The following is a 17,008-nucleotide window of genomic DNA, read 5'->3' as shown; positions in this document are numbered from 1 at the left end:
CTGGCTGCTTCGCTGCTGGCAGGGGCAAACTCCAATCACTGGTACCCGCTACATTCCACCCCTCACGGAAGGGAGCACGCAGGTGAATAGGTGCAGAAGCCAGGCGAGCACTTTGGGGCACTGGCAGGGGCAGAATCCTTGCAAGCCCCACGGCAATGTCCGCGGGAATGCCTGCGACCCTTGAAGCCCCAGAGGGAGTGTTACAATGCTCCTTTAGCTTGGCCATTCACGGACAGCTTAGGTGTTAACAGCTCAGTGGACCCTCTGTCTTTTCACATGAGGTGGCTGCCCTCCACCAGAAAGGGCAAAGGGCCAGTGGGACAGCTTTGTATCCACACCCGTGGATCCTGAGCTCTTGTCCAGCATCCAGAAAAAATGAGGTTGCATGAATGAATTGAAGGATGGTAAATGCGGGGGATTTTTTTGCTGATGAAAGTGGGTCTCCGTGTGAAAGGGAGCCAAAAAAGGGATGGGGTGGGAAGGTAATCTTCCCCTGAAGTCCAGCCAGCTCTCGCTGGATTCTTCTCCAAAGTTATGCTGTCAAGCTGTCCCTCTGAAGTCAAGACACTTCTCTCTGACATCCAGCTACAGCCCCCAACATCCAGATGCTTCTCCTCTCTGTTCGGTCTGCTGGATTCTGGAGTTTTTTTGTTTGTTTTGTTTTGTTTTTTGTTTGTTTGTTTGTTTTGACTGAGTCTTGCTCTGTCGCCAGGCTGGAGTGCAGTGGCGTGACCTCGGCTTACTGCAACCGCCGCCTCGCGGGTTCAAGTGATTCCCCTGCCTCAGCCTCCCGAGTAGCTGGGACTACGGGCCCGCGCCACCAGCCTCAGTTTTTTGTACTTTAGTAGAGAGGGGGTTTCACCATGTTGGCCAGGATGGTCTCCCTCTCCTGACCTTGTGATCCGAGGGAGGGGCCATGGGTGGTTTAGGAAAAGGCAGCATTCAAGCGGGAAAACAGGTATATAAGTTCTCACTTTGGGCCGTGGTCTCAGGTTTTTCAGCTTGAGGATGGGGTTTCGCCAGGGACCCGCCCCTACCTGCCTAGAATTTATCTGCCTCCTGCCCCCATCACTAGCACCCTGCTTAGACTCTTCAATCAACAGACCATTTAAGTAAATCTCATTAAAACTGAGGGACAACTTTGACTTTCTCCGGAAACTTTTAAAGTGAAAAAAAGGGGGGGGGGAGTTTGAATTTGGTTACTATCCTTCATAGCTGTATAGTTCTTTCAATACACTGGAAACCTTAGCTTAATGTTAAAATCCTTTTCTAAGGATGTTTCCCCATATCGTAAGACTGATTTAAACACAAAGAACCACAGGACTGTTTTCCAAATGGCTGGGGGGGTTGTTTGCATTCTTAAGTACTGCTTCACAAACTTTTACGGCCATAAAAATTGCCTAGGAACTTTGGATCTTGTTATAAATATATAGCTTTTAAGAGCATTATGGACTGAATTATGTCCCCCTAAAATGATATGTTGAAGTTTTAACCTATAGTATATATTTGAAGATAAGGCGTTTAGGGAGGTAATTAAGGTTAAATGAGGGAATAAGGGTGAGACCCTAATCCTAGGGGACTGGTGTCCCTATAAGAAGAGTAGCAGATGCCATATTTCTCTCTCTCTGCACATGCACAGAGAGGCCACGTGAACATAGAGCTAGAAGGTGGTTGCTTGCAAGACAGGAAGAAAGGCCTCACCAGAAATGGAATCTATAGCACCTTGATCTTGGAATTCTGGCCTCCGGAACTGTGAAAAAATGAATTTCTATTGTTTAAGGCTTCAGCCTGTGGAATTTTGTTATGGCAGCCTGAGCAAACTAAGACAGAGGGGCCTTCCTCTGAAGTCCCGAAATTACTAAGTCTGAGATGGGTCCTAAGTGTTCATCTTGTTTTTGTTTTGTTTTAAGCTACTGAAATGGTTTTTATGATCTGGCAAATTTGGGAGGCACGAGTTGATGGGATTATTTTTATGAACTCTTAGTGTGTACCTATTTCTTTCAGAGTTCTTTTCTCACTCTTTATGGAGGTTTCTCCATTTCAACAAACATTTACTGATTCTTACTTTTCTAGGTAGTGAGAATACAGTGGTGAATAAAAATAAGAGAAGATTCCTCCCTTTCAGAATTTGACATTCTAATGGAGATAAAGATAATATTGAATAACATACATCTATTATTTAATGTCCAGTAGTGATAAGTGATGTAAAAGAAAAACAAAGACAGATAAAGTGTTTAGAGAGGGAGGAGAGGTGGCAGAATGGCTCTTTCTTTGGAAAGCCAAATAAAGCCTCCCTGAGAAAGTTACAATTGGCCAAGACTTGGATGAAATAAGAAAGCTGTGTGAAAATACTCAGAGAAGAGCATTTCAGGCAGAGGAAAAAGCAAGTGCAAACTAGCTCTATGTCTCTTAGGAATATGACAAAGGCCAAGATGCCTAAAAATGAGGGAGTGAGGAGGAAGAGAATGGGAGATAATCTTGAAGAAGGAGACAGGGGCAAGATCAGGCATTGAAAACACAAGGAAAGAGGCTGGATTGTAATGAGCAGTTGAAAGGTGTGGTCTGATTTATTTCTGTGTGGTAACACTAAGGGAACAAGAGGGAAAACTGCAAAGCCAGTTAGGAGGCTACTGCAATTAACAGACAGGGTTAACTCCGTAAATATGGAGTTTCAGTGCATTTTAGTGTGACGTAATCAGTGGGAATAACCAGGTCAGAGAAAATTAGGAAACCAGAATCTTGCCTACAATTACTGCGAGAATCTTATATTTATTATACTACACTTACTGTCAAATTTGTAGACTGTTTGTGTTTATTCTTTCTTAGTAAAGACCCTAAATGTATACCTTCTTTTTATGCAAGAAGGCACCTTGGATCTCCCAACCCTGTCCTCTGACTCTGCCATCAGGACATGCAAACAACTGACTTGCTTTTCATAATGTGTTTTAGTAATGAGAGGAGATCCATGAAGCACCTCCCACACTCAATTCACAATAAATTCCCCAACATTTTCCAGTTGCTTGTTTAGGTGGAGTTAGAAATCATTCGCATACAATGGAATTGCACCCGTAAGCAATTTACCTATCTCCTGGCAGAACTCACCAACTAGCTCAAACACAGAATTTCCAAATATCCAGTTTTAAAGTGTTCCCATCCTCTTCATATGACAAAATGATTTGAAAAATGTGTTATTGTGTTTTAGATTGGGATTTTAAAGTGATTTAATTATAGCCACAGAATGTTGGGTTTTATGTATCCTATCGACAAATCTAAAGCTGTGTTTCTGAATTTAATGTTCTCTAAGGAGGTGTTGAGAGTATACTGGCTGCTCTTTCTTTTGGCAAAATCTTGATACTAGGTACAAATGCTTCAATGGTATTTTTGGACCATTCTATTTTTAACCCTAATCCTTTCCTTTGCTGTGGTTATGGCCCTGAGTCCTTAAATTATAGGCTCTCCTGCAGTTTCAAAAAGCTAATTCACACTACTATGTGCATTAGAAAGGTGGTATATATGATATTCCACTAAGGGAAACCCTAGGAACATTAAACTCCTACTAGTAACTGGTCACGAGTCAGGGCTAGAACTGACACTAGTCATTTTTCTTCACTGACAAGTTTTCATTATGTGGCTTTCCCAGAACAATTTAGAAATTGATCTGCAACTGATGGAAGCTGGGATGAATTGGGTGCGTAAGTGAACCCAAAGCATCAGAGCAAAGTCAAAGCGAATGTCTGGCTCCAGCTTTGAGTACAAGGCAAGCAACTTCCCTTCTCCCTCCCCTTCCCCCAAACCTCCTTTTGCACAGGCAGCAGGGGCAGATTTTAGTCTCCGCAAAGGAACTTCTTGCTTTGGGGACATCTCTAGGGTCTGTAGAGGTTCTGTAAACTTTTCTTTCATCTTCTGTTTACTTATCTCTTGCCTAAATAGGTCAGAGGTCCACAACCCTGAGAAAACAAGTCCCCACTATGCCTCAACTGACATTAAAGAAAGGGTCTTTTGTTTTGTACAAAACTGTGAAAATCTGGTTGAGAATGGAGAGCATTGATCTGAACTTGCTTTGTGTCATTCTGACATTCTTGGGGTCTGTGGGATTACCTACCAGTGTGCAAGGGTGGTGTCCTTCAACCCTGGGAAACGCTTAGGGAACAAGATGCTTCTAAGGCTGTTCTGGGGGATTCAGAGATGTCAGAATGTGTTCTCGCCCAAGGAGCGTGAAGGATAATAATTGAGACACAGGCTGATAGAGTTTAGACAAATAGATTATTTTGTTGTTTGTGGTGGCCATAGTGGTGGTGTGAGAGTGTGTGTGTGTGTGTGTGTGTGTGTGTGTGTGTGTTAGGGGATGGAGGTAGAGGTGAGGGATAAAGGGGATTGTCTGGAATGAAGAAGATGGGGCCCTTAAAGAGAAGCCTAGAACGACCATGCAAATAGGAGTTTATTTAAGTCAAAATAAATTACTTTTTTACTCATTCCTTTCAGTGTTTGTGAGTCAGTACCCCCCGGTTGCCTGGAACTGGGTAAGACATTCCACAGTGTGTTCCCTCCTCTAATAAGAAAAGTGATGGCAGCAGTTATGTTTTGAACAGCTATCGTGAATGAGACAAAGTGCTAGAGGCTTTTTTGGAATTGTAGCTAGACAGCAACTGTGAACTTTGACTCAGCACAGTCATATTCCTACATTATGAGATTAGTTGAATTAACAGGGGAATTTCACTCCCAAATTTTCTTGATTGAAAAGGGTCATCTCCACACACACTAGAAGTATATTGGAAGTGCTTCAAGGTGACCCTGTGCCACAATGGCAGAGCAACAGAGCCCAGCCTTGAGAGCAATCCACTGGGCGCTGTCCCACCTCTCAGGCAGCTGCTCGGCCAGTGTCTACCAGTCTCTATTGTGACTAGCCTTAAGTCCACAGCTATGCAAAACTCTGTGCTCCTCAAGACAAGAGTGGGAGGCTGGCAGTGCCTATAAAGAAAGGATCTGAGACAGATCTGAGAAATGAAGCATTTTGGTGTGAGGTCCTCTACTTTATAAACACCGATTTTGAGGCTTATGCTTGTAGGATCCCTATATCTTTTAAATAAATGCTTTTGTCGTTTAACAATGAGCCAGTTTAGTATTTTCCATTACAGAGTCCAAAGAAAGACAAATTTTCCCACCTGGCTCCAGCAAAGTGATAGCGTATGCAAAGGCTGTCATTCTGGTACTTGCTTTGATGGCAATTTTGTTAAGAAATTAAGGGCTAGAGGAGGAACTTTGTTTCCTTGGCCAGGAGGAAGTATAACAGGCCAAGAAAACTAATACAAAAAATAAATTGACTAAAAAGTACATCTTAATTGAGTTTTTAACATATTAAATACCCAACTAATGTTATTATTACAAATAGTAAAAAATGCTTTAAGCCAAAGGCCAATTTTTTCTTTTTTTTTTTTTTTTGTAATTTCTCCTTTCACTTACAAATCATGTTAATGGCAGGCTTGGTTCACAATAACCGTCTTAGTGTGAGATTTGGAAGCAACTGCAGAATCCTCTTTTGGAGATGATAAAGAAGAGATAAAAGGTGAATTGGAAAGATCCCCTGTGAGGGTTGCATGGACAGAAACCCCAAGTAAATTTCAACTTCAATGGAATATTATGCACATGGTTTCAGCCCAAGTCCTTGCTTTCTTTTGAAGGCCAGGGTTTGGATATGGGTGAGTAAGGTGCCTATAGAACAGTTCCCCAATTTGGGAGGCTGAGACAGGCGGATCACCTGAGGTCAGGAGTTCGAGACCAGCCTGACCAACAGGGAGAAACCCCTTCTCTACTAAAAATACAAAATTAGCCGGGTGTGGTGGTGCATGCCTGTCATCCCAGCTACTTGGGAACCTGAGACAGGGGAATCGCTTGAACCCAGGAGGTGGAGGTTGCGATGAGCCGAGATTGCACCATTGCACTCCAGCCTGGGCAACAAGAGAGAAACTCCATTTCAAAAAAAAAAAGAACAGCTCCGCGTTGACCTAGCTTTAGTGCACGTGACTTACCTGAGGAATGGTGGTCTTAGTTGAATAGGATGCTGCTCAAGAAAGGTTTCCTGGGAGAATGAGTAAATACATGAATGAATCCGATCATCTTTGCCCTTCCAAGAAACAAGCTTTTATAAATGTAAAAGCTGATTTCAATTGTAAAGAGAAGCGATTCATATAACCCCGGTAGGTTAAAGAGTTACACCCACCTCTAGTCATTGGCAGTAAATATGCCCCTTGGAAGATTTGAAAGGCCGAAGAGCTCAATTGGGTTGTCTATCACCCTTAATGACTGATATTAGCCATGTGATGCCAAGCCCTCTTGTTAGTATTTGTCTAATACCAACAACCTCCAGTAAGTTGTCCTTTCCAAGTTGTCCTTTGCACTTTTCATTTAGTTAGTCTTCAGGTAAACTAGACATAACCAAAATAGACCAAAATAACAATTTTAACGTCATGAATGAAAATGATCAATTTTGTTTTAATTTTGACTGGTTTCTGGTCAATTCCATATTATGGGAGTGGAAAGGATTCATCTTCACCATAAGATCATAGAAGACTACCAAGCAAGCAGTTTAGCTTGTCAGTTTAGGTACCAATACTTGTCCCTTAATTGAAAAAGGGTATGGCTAGTTATTTATATATGAGAAAATAGCATAACATTGTTGCTGAAACCACTTCAACCCCTGCCATCCATCTATTTGGACTACATCCATGTGGATCAAAACATTTACAAACATTCACAAAGCAAAAAACTACTAAACTGTAGAGAAAAGTAAGGAAACGCCCCACCACCTCTCTTAGGGCAACATTATCCTTTAATTGAAAAGGAAAACAAATCAGTGTAGTTTACTACATTGTCCAAATTGTCATCGAATAAGATGATAAATGTCAGAGGACTTTGAAAAAATTATATATAAAACTTTCAAAAATGTTATATGGTTTCGTAATTATTAGTAAGTTTCAATTTGATTTGGGGTCCTTTGGAACTGTTTTATTGTGTACTATTTGAGATCAGATGTCTTGCTGGGTTGTATTTCTAAATTATTAAAGTTGATTGTTATGCTTAGAGATAATTTGATTATGTGTGCAGTAAGAGAAACATCTAGTTATTGGTCCTGTGTCTACACAGGAGCCAGCAATCTTCCGGGCAGAGAGTGACCTATGGAGAAATTTGCAAGTGAAACCATGAGGATGTGGGAATCATTTCTAGGCTTTTTGGTTCCTAGTCTTTATTTTCACCTTTGCATAACAAAACAAAACTTCTTCAACTGAAAATAAATCTCTGCAGGTGGTGTCTGGAAGCATAGTTTAAGGTCTGTATTTTCACCTTTCAGCCAAATTAATTTTTTTCTAAAATCATGCGTCAGAAATTTTCACATTTTTCTTAGTCTATAAAACTTAAAGATCTCTAAAACTATTGGTCCACTCACTTACTGTTGCACTGCAATATTAACCAGGCCTTTGATAGGTAAAAAATAATAGAAATTTGACTACTTCAGGCCAGTTGGTACAAATGAAACTCAATTCCAGAACTTTATGTTTGAGCAAAATTTCTTTCACTGCTTTCTAGGGCCACTTCTTCTGCTGGGCTTGGTGTTGAAATGGTTTGCTCAGACCCTCCCTAAATGTCTGCAGAACCTGGGCTAGCAATGCAAATGGAGACATATACATTAGACATATTTTAAAGTTACACCTCAACATAATAAGTGATTAAATAAAACATGTACTAGTTTTCTATCTTGACATAGCCATACCTTCATAATGGTAAAATTTTTAAAATAGGCTTAATTCTGCTATTTTTATAGGACTAGAAATGAAGAAAATATTACTTGTTATTCTTAATGATCTAAAAAGGTTGAGGATAATACATAACTATAACCAAAGTATATCATATCTGCGTGTATCTTAATAAAAAGTATAAATTAAAATTGAAATTTAACAAAGTTAATTTTATTGTGATTTTCACATTTTTCTAAAATATTCAAAATATCTAAGAAAATTAAAATATAAATTGTAATGAACTTTTGTACAGTTTTAAATAAAAGTACTTAAAGTTAACTTTTATTTTTTGAAACCTATTTAAATCTTATCAAACCTTTCGTAGAAATAAAACTATTACTATCCTAGCATTCAGTGTCCATCCAGCAATCCTTGTAAAGAATTTGTATCCTACTTCATTTATGTTCTATCTGAACCTAAATATGTACAAATTTAAGAATAATTGAATTGTTTAATATTGCAAAATATTTCTCAGCCACTGTATCCAACTATTGTAAGAATTGTGTTAAGTCATGTGTTCTTCCAGAATTATGGATGCAAATAGAAACAGAAGCAATAACATGAGCAGGCAGCACCACCTGAGAAGGATATCTCATTATGGGAGAAGTCCTCTATTCCTGCTTTCTGAAAAGATTTGACAAGTTGATGAATTTGTCTTCCTTCCTACCTAAGTGCATCTGCTGCTCAAATAGCCCCTGACTACAAAGCAGTGCCCACGTCTTGGGTCAGCAGCCTAACAAGCCACATACCTAACAGCCTTTGGAAGCAACTGATCATTGTCTTGGGGTAATAGAGGGAAGCATTTCCCTGGGGCCTGAAGAGGCTTAGTCACAAGAGATGTTTAGGTCATAGATTGCATTGTGCCAGAGCTCAGCTCAGAACTATAAGTGAGGAAGTACCCCGGTATCTTTAGCAAAGTTGAGCTTCTTGTGTTTGTAATATTTGGGCCCACAGAAGCACACAGGTGCAGGACTGAAGCCCAAATTTGCTTGGCTCTAAGGCATGTATTGAATGTGAGCCTGGAGTTATTGGGAATCACTATATGGGGCTTGATGATGAAGACAACACAGTGCAAGGCAGAGAATGTTGATAGCAAGAAACTGATTCATGATGAAAATATGTGAATTCCAAATCCCAAATCCCGAGACCAGCCATTCCCTTGAGATTTTAATTTGATGAGATAATATATTACTTTTCTTTTCTTAAGCCATTTTCAGATGAGATTGTTTCATTGCAATAGTAGCAGTCACCACTGATGTAGCAAGAAATCATTCTCTTTCCGAAGCATTAACCACCAGGAAGTGTCTTGCTAGCTTTGGCCTCAGTTAGTAGGATGTGGATAGGAATTAGAGAGAAACCACTGGGCTTGTCTTTTAGCCTCAAATTCAGGGTCACGTATGGGGTGGCATCTCTTCTTGCCAATATTACCCAACCACCCCATCCCTACTTTTGCCTTCTGGTTTTGATTTTCCTTTCTCTAGATATCAATGCCACTCTCAATGACTAGAAGGGACTCTGTTAAGAGGACTGTGAAGAAGTTTGACTATGCAAAGATGTCTTGAAAGAGTTCTTTGAAAAAGCATCATAACTGCCCCACTGACATATTTATTCTTTACATGTGGAATTTGTTAAAAGGGATAAATACCTAATTTCATTTACCACTCTAGAAGACAGTATGGCATTTCTCAAGTCTAAACAACTACCCATTAATGCTTAATTCTCATGATTTGAAAATCTTTTCTAATCTCATTTTTCTTTCTGCCTCCAGCCCAGTGACTTTTTTCCCTATATATTTAATCATTAACATAGCATCGGTGTTGTAGGTAAGATAATCCTACCAAGAAGCCTGCCTGTACTCTAATAGCTTAGTTGGAGGCCATACATTCCTAATGATTATGCATTCATTTAAAGCTTTCATTGCACAGTAGCAAGGTCGACTTAAAGTAAATCATAAACTTCATTTTAGTCAGTATATCACATATCAAGTTTTGTATAAGTACATGTTGACTTTTTGGTAAAGACCCAAGTCCCTAATCAGTCTTCCAAGAAAGAAAAAAGAAAAGAAAAACTCACAAAAATACAGTGGGTGGAATCATGCCCTACACTAATAATCTATTTCAAAGAATACCTTCTTTCAGACTACACACAAATATAGTGCTTACATTTTTACAAACCCACAGTTTATGTAGAAATTATTTTATGTTTAGATATCACTCACCAGTAACTGGTATTGAGCCAGCCTGAGAGCTTACATAAACACCAGATTTTACATATTACAAAGCTCACACAACATTTTGCTCTAAGCTGGTTAGTTACTTATAAATCTACGTGAAGCTTAAGGTCTAACCCCACCCTGATAAATCCCTTGCTCCCACCATTTTTTTTTTCCAAGAAAAGCAACAGGGAGATTGTTTTTTATACACCAAAAGGAATCATATTATACATTTGCACTTCTGTAAACTAGGAATTCCTGTTACTGTTACTGTAAATCACTACCAGATGTCAAATAGCAAAATGTTCATTACTCCCCTAAATCATTGAGTTGATTAATGAAGCACATTTACATTGTGGAATCTTGGTCTCTGTCATAACTAGACAGACTTTTAAGAAGTTTTTAAGAAAGACATGCAGATGGGGAAATAACTAACTATCATGCTTCAAAGGCAGAGTATGTATTAGGCATCTTGAGTCAGGATTTGGTCATCTAAGGGGTAATAACTTCCAAATGAAACTAGTCTTTATTCTTAAAGAAAAGAAATGGTAGCTGTGTCATAAGACAGTAAGGTAGATATGTTTCCAGTCAGTCGATGGCTCATAACCACTCAGTATAGAATACATACTGTGGGGGAATTTGGGTGCTATACACAAACTTTTAAAGGCAACTTTATTGCTCTGCTCTAGTTATTCAAATAATCAACTCGTGATAATTCTATTTGTGCAAAAGTATTATTCTAAGGAAAATCAGTTTTTTTCTAACAGATGGTCTTCATTTGAAAAAGAACATCTACTTTAGTGAAGTCACCAGATTACAAACAAAGTCAGTTGCCACCTGTGAGCAACTTGTTCAAGGAGACATGCTTCACATTCTGCCCACCACTACAAGAGGAGGCTGGTTCTCAAGAATGGTGGATATTTGCAAAATGTATTAGACATCTCTCACACCTCTGTATTTGTGTTCCATTGCAGGTATCAGGGAAAAAGATAAGGAAGAAAACTTGATATTGGGAGCTAATTTGACTCTGATATGATTTGACTGTGTCCCCACCCAAATCCCATCTTGAATTGTAGCTCCCATAATCCCCATGCGTCCTGAGAGGGAACTGGTGGGAGGTAATTGAATCATGGGGGCAGGTTTTTCCCATGCTGTTTTCATGATAGTGAATAAGTCTTATGAGATCTGATGGCTTTAAAAAGGGCAGTTTGCCTGCACACTCCCTCTTGCCTGCCACCATGTAAGACATGCCTTTGCTCCTCCTTTGCCTTCTGCCATGATGTGAGGCTTCCCCAGCTGATATGGTTTGGCTGTGTCCCCAGGCAAATCTCATCTTGAATTCCCACCTGTTGTGGGAGGCACCTGGTGGGAGGGAACTGAATCATGGGGGCAGGTCTTTTCCATGCTGTTCTTGTGATAGTGAATAAGTCTCACAAGATCTGATGATTTAAAAAAATGGGAGTTTCCCTGCACAAGCTTGCTTCTCTTGTCTTCTGCCATGTGAGATGTGCCTTTCACCTTCTGCCGTCATTCTGAGGCCTTGCCAGCCACATGGAACTGTAAGTCCAATAAACCTCTTTATTTTGTAAATTGTCCAGTCTCTGGTATTTCTTTATCAGCAGTGTGAAAATGGACTAATACAGTAAATTGGTACCAATAGAGTGCAGTGCTGCTGAAAAGACACCCAAAAATTTAGAAGTGACTTTGGAACTGGGTAAAAGGCAGAGGTTGGAACAGTTTGGAGGGCTCAGAAAAAGAGAGAAAAATGTGGGAAAGTTTGGAACTCCCCAGAGACTTATTGAATGGCTTTGGCCAAAATGCTGATAATGATATGGACAATGAAATCCAGGCTGAGGTGGTCTCAGATGGAGATAAGGAACTTGTTGAGAAGTGGAGCAAAGATGACTCTTGTTATGTTTAGCAAAGAGACTGGTAGCATTTTGCCCCTGCCCTAGAGATTTGTAGAACTTTGAACTTAAGAGAGATGATTTAAGGCATCTGAATAAATTTATAAGCAGCAAAGCATTCAAGAGGTTACTTGGGTAATGTTAAAGGCATTCAGTTGTATAAGGAAAGCAGAGCATAAAAGTTTGGAAAATTTACAGCCCAACAATGTGATAGAAATGAAAATCTCATTTTCTGAGGAGAAATTCAAGCTGGCTGCAGAAATTTACATAAGTAATGAGGAGCTGAATGTTAATCCTTAAGACAATGGGGTATTTCTCCAGGGCTTGTCAGAGGTATTCATGGAAGCCTCTCCCATCACAGACCTAAAGGCTTAGAAGGAAAAAGTGGTTTCATTGGCCAAGCAGGGTCCCCATGCTGTGATGCTGTGTGCAGCCTAAGTATTTGGTGCCCTGAATCCCAGCTGCTCCAGTTGTGGCTGAAAGGGGCCAACATAGAGCTCGGGCCATGGCTTCAGAGGGTGCAAGTCCCAAGTCTTGGCAGATTCCATGTGGTGTTGAGCCTGCGAGTGCACAGAAGTCAAGAATTAGGATTTGGGAACCTCTGCCTAGATTTCAGAAGATGTATGGAAATGCCTGGAGGCCTAGGCAGAAGTTTGCTGCAGGGGTGGGGCCTTCATGAAGAACATTCATGAAGAACCTCTGCTAGGGCAGTGCAGAAGGGAAATGTGGGGTTGGTGCCCCCACACAGAGTCCCTACTAGGGCACTGACTCGTGGAGATGTGAGAAGAGGGCCACCATCCTCCGGACCCCAGAATAGTAAATCCACCTACAGCTTGCACTGTGCACCTGGAAAAACTGCAGACACTGAACACCAGCCTGTGAAAGCAGCCAGGAAGGGGACTATACCCTGTGAAGCCACAGGGGTGGAGCTGCCTAAGGCCATGGGAGCTCACTTCTTGCATCAGCTTGACCTGGATGTGGGACAGAGTCAAAGGACATCATTTTGGAGCTTTAAGATTTGACTGCACTGCTGGATTTTTGGACTTGCATGGGGTCTGTAGCCCTTTTGTTTTGGCCAATGTCTCCCATTTGGAATGGCTGTATTTACCCAATGCCTGTACCATCATTTTATCTAGAAAGTAACTAACTTGCTTTTGACCTTACAGGCTGATAGGTGAAAGGGACTTAACTTGTCTCAGATGAGACTTTGGACTGTGGCCTTTTGAGTTAATGCTGAAATGAGTTAAGACTTTGGGTACTGTCAGGAAAGCATAATTGGTTTTGAAATGTGAAGACATGAGATTTGGAGGGGCCAAGGTTGGAATAATATGATTTGGCTGTGTCCCCACCAAAATCTCATCTTGAATTCCCATGTGTTGTGGGAGGAACCTGATGGGAGGTAATTGAATCATGGGGCCAGGCCTTTCCCATGCTGTCCTCATGATAGTGAAGAAGTCTCACAAGATCTGATGGTTTTAAAAATGGGAGTCTCCCTGCACAAGCTCTCTTCTCTTGTCAGCTGCCATGTGAGATGCGCCTTTTACCTTCTGCCATGATCGTGAGGCCTCCCCAGCCACATGGAACCATAAGTCCAATAAACCTCTTTCTTCTGTTACTTGCCCAGTCTCAGTTATGTGTTTATAAGCAGCATGAAAATGGACTAATACACCAGCCATGTGAAACTGTGAGTTCATTAAACCTCTTTTTCATTATAAATGACCCAGTCTTAGGTATGTCTTTATTAGAAGTGTGAGAATGAACTAAAACAGTAAATTGGTACCACAGAGAGTGGGGCACTGCTGTAAAGATACCCAAAAATGTGTAGGTGACTTTGGAACTGGGTGACAGGCAGAGATTAGAACAGTTTGGAGGGCTTAGAAGAAGACAGGAAAATGTGGAAAAGTTTGGAACTTCCTAGAGATTCGAAGAGCTCAGAAGACAGGAAGATGTGGGACAGTTTGGAAATTCCTAGAGACTTTTTGAATAGCTTTGACCAAAATGCTGATAATGATATGGACAATAAAGTCCAGGCTGAGGTGGTCTCAGATGTAGATGAGGAACTTGTTGGGAACTGCCACAAAGGTGACACTTGTTATGCAAAGAGACTGGCAGCATTTTGCCCCCACCCTAGAGATCTGTGGAACTTTGAACTTAAGAGAGATCATTTAGGGTATCTGGCAGAAGAAATTTCTCAGTGGCAAAGCATTTGAGAGGAAGCAGAACATAAAAGTAAGGAAAACTTGCAGGCTGATGATGCAATAGAGTAGAAAAACCCATTTTCTGGGGAGAAATTCAAGCCTGCTGCAGAAAACTGTGTAAGTAACAAGGAGCTGAATATTAGTCACCAAGACAATGGGGATGATATCTCCAGGAGATGTCAGAGACCTTCATGGCAGCCCCTCTCATAACAGGCCCAGAGGACTAAGAGGACAAAATGGTTTTGTGGGCCAGGCCCAGGGCCCTCTTGCTGTGTGCAGCCTAAGTACCTGATGTGATATGTCCCAGCCACTCCAGCTGTGGCTAAAAGGGGCCAAAGTACAGCTCAAGTAGTGAGTTCAGAGGGTGCAAGCCCCAAGCCTTGGCAGTTTCCATGTGGTGTTGAGCCTGCAGTTGCACAGAAGTCAAAAATTGAGGTTTGCGAACCTCCACCTAGATTTCAGAGGATGTATGGAAATGCCTGGGTGTCTAGGTAAAATTTTGCTGCAGGGGTGGTGCCCTCATGGAGAATCTCTGCTAGGGCAGTGCAGAAGGGAAATGTGGGATTGGAGTCCCCACACAGAGTCCCCACTGGGGCACTGCCTAGTCGATCTGTGAGAAGAGGCCCATCATCCTTTAGACCCCAGAATGGTAGATCCACTGACAGTTTGCACTGTGTGCCTGGAAAAGCTGAAGACACTCAATGCCAGGCCATGAAAGCAGCAAGGAAAAGGGCTGTACCCCAGAGAGCCACAAGGGTGGAACTGCCCAAGGCCGTGGGAGCCAACCTCTTGCATCAGCATGAACCAGATGTGAGACATGGAGTCAATGGAGATCTTTTTGGATCTTTAAGGTTTAATGACTGCCTTATTGGGTTTCAGACTTGCATTGAGCCTGTAACCCCTTTTTTTCCACCAATTTCTCCCATTTGGAATGAGTGTATTTACCCAATGCCTGTTCCCCCATTGTATCCGGGAAGTAACTAACTTGCTCTTGATATTACAGGCTCATTGGTGGAAGGGAGCCTGTCTCAGATGAGACTTTGGACTGTGGACTTTTAAGTTAATGCTGAAATGAGTTATGACTTTGGGGGACTGTTGGGAAGGCATGATTGGTTTTGAAATTTGAAGACATGAGATTTGGGAGGGGCCAGGGGCAGCATAATATGGTCTGGCTGTATCCCCACTCAAATCTCATCTTGAATTGTAACTTACATAATCCCCACGTGTCATGGGAGGGACCCAATAGGAGGTAATTACATCATGGGAATGGGTTTTTCCCATGCTGTTCTCATGATAGTGAATAAGTCTTATGAGATCTGATGGTTTTATAAAGGGCAGTTCCTCTGCACATGCTCTCTTGCCTGCCACCATGCAAGACACGCCTTTCCTTTTTCTTTGCCTTCTGCCATGATTGTGAGGCCTCTCCAGCCATGTGGAACTCTGAGTCCATTAAACTTCTTTCTCTTTAAAAATTACCCAGTATCTGGTATGTCTTTATTACCAGCATGAGAACAGACTAATACAGACTCATTGGCACCTGGAGGGGAGGGTTAGGTTCATACAACTTTGTTTAGACCCTTTAAAACCAGTACAGACCAGGTCATCCACAGGAACATATGAATGTCACCTGCATTCATATATGCAACCCATTTCTCAAGTAAGCATTTATTTACTTCTATGCAGACATATTTTCTGGAGTACATATATGTGTATATATGTGTGTGTATACATGTGCATTTGTGTGTGCCTTTCAATTTCTAAGTAGGCAGTGGTAGGTAATCATAAAGAATATTGACTTTAGAATCAGTCACACATAAGTTTGAACCCTAAATCCATCACTCATTGTCTGTGTGGTTTTTAACAAGTAATCTAAATTTTCTGAGCTTCTGTTTCCCCCATACAATGGGAATATTAACAGGCACATTGGAGAGTTATCTAAAGAGTTAAATGAGATAAAGTGTATGAAATCCTTAACATTGTGTTTCACACAGTTAAAAGGCAATGCCCTGTCCCCAGTTAATATTAATAATAGTCTTCCAACCAAAAGACCTTTCTGCATCCTGGTACATTCAGCTCAGATTCCCAGATTTTCTGTTTATTACCCCATCTGGAGTGACATGAATCAAACCAAGGACCAGGAACACACCAAGGATTTAGCCGCAATGGAAGTAGTTAGTATTAATAATTTAAAAGTGAAATATGATCAGTATTTGAAATAATTTGAAACTTCAATACCTAAAATTAATTTATTTATTTTTTGAGAAAAGGTCTACTCTGTTTCCCAGGCTGGAGTGCAGTGGCAAAATCACTGCTCACTGCAGCTTCAACCTCTCAGGCTTCAGTGATCCTCCCACCTTAGCCTCCTGGCTAGCTGGGACTACAGTCATGCAACACTATGCCCAGTTAATTTTTTTGATTTTTGTTTTAAATGGAGACAGGATCTCACCATGACACCCAGGCCAGTCTTGAACTCCTGGACCCAAGTGATCCTCCTGCTAATACTCCCAAAGTGTTGGGATTACAGGCATGAGCCACCACACCTGGCCAATACACACAATTTAAATTATGGTCTGCCATCAGTTCCAAAGAATCACAAAGCGCTAGAAGGGAGTTTTGGATCATTAGGACAAATGCCTTTATTTTCCAACTAATGAAGCTAACATCTGGAGAGAAAAAGTTACTTTCTCCTTTAAATTTCCCAAGAAGTCGTGCCAGGCTTACACCTAGGCTTATTCCCAGAACCTGCTCTGCTGCTCCTCTTTGAGTTCACAACTAGAGCCAAACACCAGCTTTTCTGAAAACACCAAACTAAGAAAAATGGATCAAGTAGAACCTGGGCCAGTCCTGTAATTGAAAGCCTGAAAACTCTGTAAGGGTGCAAATCATAGAGCATTACCTAAT

The sequence above is a fragment of the Nomascus leucogenys genome, chromosome 22a (genome assembly GCF_006542625.1).
Source record: "Nomascus leucogenys isolate Asia chromosome 22a, Asia_NLE_v1, whole genome shotgun sequence".
Lineage (NCBI taxonomy): Eukaryota > Metazoa > Chordata > Mammalia > Primates > Hylobatidae > Nomascus > Nomascus leucogenys.
Note: the sequence above shows the minus strand (reverse complement) of the source record.